Source organism: Capra hircus, chromosome 19 (genome assembly GCF_001704415.2).
Source record: "Capra hircus breed San Clemente chromosome 19, ASM170441v1, whole genome shotgun sequence".
In the NCBI taxonomy this organism is placed as follows: Eukaryota; Metazoa; Chordata; class Mammalia; order Artiodactyla; family Bovidae; genus Capra; species Capra hircus.
The window spans coordinates 14,527,977-14,532,101 of record NC_030826.1 but is presented as its reverse complement, the minus strand read 5'-3'; the positions used below and the strand labels follow the sequence as shown (position 1 = coordinate 14,532,101).

The window sequence follows — 4,125 nt, the reverse complement described above, 5'->3', positions numbered from 1 at the left end:
CCTAAAAGAATATGCTAATTATCTCTGTAACAGAACAAAGTCATAAATTCCATTATGCTTATCAGGGTATGACCACTGCTGCTGCTGCTGCTGCTAAGTCGCTTCAGTTGTGTCCGACTCTGTGTGACCCCAGAGATGGCAGCCCACCAGGCTCCCCTGTCCCTGGGATTCTCCAGGCAAGAACACTGGAGTGGGTTGCCATTTCCTTCTCCAATGCATGAAAAGTGAGAAGTGAAAGTGAAGTTGCTCAGTCGTGTCCAACTCTTAGTGACCCCATGGACTGCAGCCCACCACGCTCCTCTGTCCATGGGATTTTCCAGGCAAGAGTACTGGAGTGGGGTGCCATTGCCTTCTCTGGGGTATGACCACAGGCCTATTGATAAATGTCCACTGTTTAACTATCTAGGCTTATGACACATGAATCATGGGTTAACTTTGATCATATCTCTCTTTTACCTTGTCCAGACCAGTTTCAAGGAATTTGGAGAGGTGGGTTCGAACACATACACTTAGGGTATATAAGGTTTTCACAAAAACTGGTCGGGGTCCTTGGCTAAGAGGAGACTCTGCCTTGGGCCCGCCAGTGTAATGAACTGCACTCCACTATGTGCCTTGTCCTTCTGAGTGAGTTTGTTTCTCGGAACGCGTGGCTACAACAATATGAGAGTTCCCTTTCCTCCATATCCTTGCAGATACCTGGTATGGTTAAATCATTTTCACCATTCCAATGGGTGGGTAGTTTTAATTGGTATTTCCCTAATGACTAATAATGTTATCTCATTATAGTTTTTTTAAGATATTTAATTAATTAATTAATTTTTGACTGTACCACACAGCTTGTGGAGTCTTTAGTTTCTTGGCCAGGGATCAAACCTAAGCCCCCTGCAGTGGCAGGGTGGAGCCCTAACCACTGGACTGCCAGAGAATTCCCTCTTTTATCCATTTTTAAATTGTTTTCCTGTTATTGCCTTTCGAGAGTTCTAGGTATAGTTGAGGTACAAGTTCTTTATCATATAATCAATTACATATAGTTTCTTCTGGCCAAGGGCTCATATTTTAATTCTCTTAAGAGTGTCTTTCACTGCTAAGGAGGCATTTTTAAAGTCCAACAAATCAATTTTTTTCTTTTAGGTATTGTGCATTTAGTGTCAGCTCTAAGCATTGTTTGCTGAACCCAAGGTAAAAATTCTCTGTTTTCCTCTGGAAGTTCAGAGGTTGAGAGATTGAATATACAAATGGATTCTGGCCAAACCATATATCAAAACAGACCTCTGATCATAGCCTTTAGTTGTGACTCAAACCTGATTCACAACTCTGACTTCCCAGCCTAACCACAACCCCTGCGGCAGCTAGTCATAAGCAGTCAGGACTTGATCAACAGCTGTGAACTTGCTTCCCCCACTTTCAACTCTGGCCCAACCAAACAAAGCTAAATAAGGTCTCCAAACCAGTGACATGCAATAACCCACTTCCAGTAAGCCCACGTCCAGCTTCCTTAAGTGAAAGTCGCTCAGTCATGTCTGACTCTTTGCAACCCCATGGACTGCCAGAATACTGGAGTGGGTAGCCTTTCCCTCCTCCAGGGGATCTTCCCAACCCAGGGATCAAACCCAGATCTCCCTCACTGCAGGCAGATTCTTTACCAGCTGAGCCACAATGCAGCTTCCTTAGAACAACCTCAAATCAGGTCATCCCTGAGCGCTCTCCTGTCTTTTCACTATAAAGCTTCCGAGTTTCTGCCATCACAAACAAATGATGGTGGCTGATTGCCTTAATATACTGAGCTCTGAGTAAACAGAGCTCTACCTGTTATCATTTGGGCAGTCTTCATTTATTTCCACATGATTTTAGGCTTTACACTTAGGTTTATGAAATATTTTAAGTACACTTCTGTAAATGGTATAAAGACTGCCAATTGAAGTTCCTTTCTTTTGTATGTAGGTATCCAGTGGTCCCAGTCCTATTTGCTGGGGCAACTGGATTGCATTTAGGAAATGATGAAACGCACCTCAACCTGCCAGCCTGGTTGTCCCCAACAAATAGTCAATAATTTGTTAGTTCCAAACAAACTAAATGTGTGTGTGTGTATATGATATATTTTATTATGTAAAATATAATATATTAAAGTATATAATATACCTTTTTCCCTCACAAGATGGGAACTGCTTGGACCAGAGAAATCTAAAGAATTTGCTCCATTGCAACAAAGATAAGTGACAAACTCAATCAGATTTGCTCCTTTCAAAACTTGGGCTATAAAATAATCTGAGATTGCCCAGGTCTAAGTGAGAGAGGAAAGACAAAGCACCAAGAAAAGCCATTTATATCAGTGCACCCTAGAAACACCCTGACCCTGAAAGCTCTCCAGTTCCAAGGAGAACATTCTAGAAACTGTTAACAAAATCACAGCAGAAAAATCACCTCTTGACCATTTCTCTGGTGGCAATGGGCTCTAATCAGGCTTGGCTTCTCCACCTGTCCTGCGCACTTAATTCCTGTATGAATCTGGGCTCAAGTTTTGTGGGAATAAACGAAGTGAACCAACTTCAGAAGAGTGGCCTCAAAATAGTAATTTGCTTGCCTTCCCTGTGCTTGTCCGATTCTAATGGTGTGTCTTCCTGTATTTTAGGAGAACATTTCAGGGTAAGACCAGCACAAGTGTTGAGAAGATGAGTCTCAAGACTGATTTGAAAATGAGTTTTCCTGTGTATGTTTTAAACGCAGGAAAAGTCACCCCTAGGAATGAGCACAGGAGTGGAATGAACCCTCAACTGCGGAAGAAAGCAGAAAGCAAGCATCGTGCATGCAGCATCTGCCTGCTGAATTCTGGAGGGGGCGTGACCAAGGCTGAGACTGAGAACAAAGTCTATGATTGTGAAAGCCATAGAGTATGACTGTATCTGCCTTCAACCTTCAAAGAGCTGTTCAGATGAGCTGCACCCGGGAGAAGTCTTTCTGATTTCTGTGAAATCACGGACCATCAGAGGCCTCGGTTACAGGACTAGCTACCTGTGCCCCTCTTTGAACCACAGACAGAGAATATCTACTGTTGCCATGAATTCCCAGGAAGCACTGGCATTCCTCAAAGGCGGGATTCAGACTCTTACAAATGTTCTAATGTGTTAAGTCCATGGAACGCTCAGGTTCATGCACAAAATAAAGGAAACATACAGGCTTCAGCTGCTGCTTTATTTGATAGTGCTCCCCACCTTCAGTACCTGGAAAAGCTCAACCTTACTTAAGGTCAACACGGGTTGAATTTCAGATGTTCTCAACAAAGGAGTCACAAAGCTTTACTGAGTATCTCCACAGCTGTTTCTGCATTTATAAACACTGAGGGAGGGTACATATTTTTTGGTGTGCATGGTAAGACCCATCAAGCCACTGTCACTGGAAGTGAAAAAAGAAACTAGATCTCACCGCCATGAGTGCTTCTATTGATCACTGTGTTAGGAAGTTGCCAGTCCATCACTTCTGAACCCAGAGGTGTGAGATGCTATGCCATCACATTCCTTGAAGTGCACAATCAGGGGGCCCTCCTTGGATATGTCTGTGCAGTCGAGGTGGAATGATTCTGCTGTGCGGTGTTTGTGCCCGATTCCAGGCAGGTGAAGGACAGCTGTGTGAGACAGCTGGCCTCAAAGAACAGGCAGCATGGATCGGGTGAGAAGGCTGAGGTCAGGGAACAAAATCAGCAGTGATTTTCATGTTTGCTGAGGTGGGAGGAGATGGGGAAGGAGGAAAGGGAGGTTATTATTTTAGTATCTGGGGAAAGAGAGGTACCTTCTGATTTGCAGATGCCTGATTTATTAATTCCTCTAGACACAGCAGGTGGGTCATTGCCCCTCTTTCCCTCTGCCTATCTTGGATATCCTGCATTCCACAAATAGATGCCCTGGCTTAGCAGACCTACTAGATGCTGGTGCAGAAGGCTGTTTGATTTAACAGTTTGTTATCTTCACACCCTTTCCTGTGTTCACATTCAAGTCTCTTGTTTCCCTTTCTGATTATGAATTCATACTTACTTATTCAGGAAATTCCTTTTTCACATGTGCATATGGGTCCTCTCCAATTTACTGCCACTTTTCCCTGCCTCCCCATTGTTATAATGGTTCCCTGATCAAA

General features: G+C 43.6%; 1 pseudogene; it reads left to right on the top strand.

Moving 5' to 3' along the window:
* LOC108638206 lies at nt 2,670–3,701 on the top strand (annotated as a pseudogene).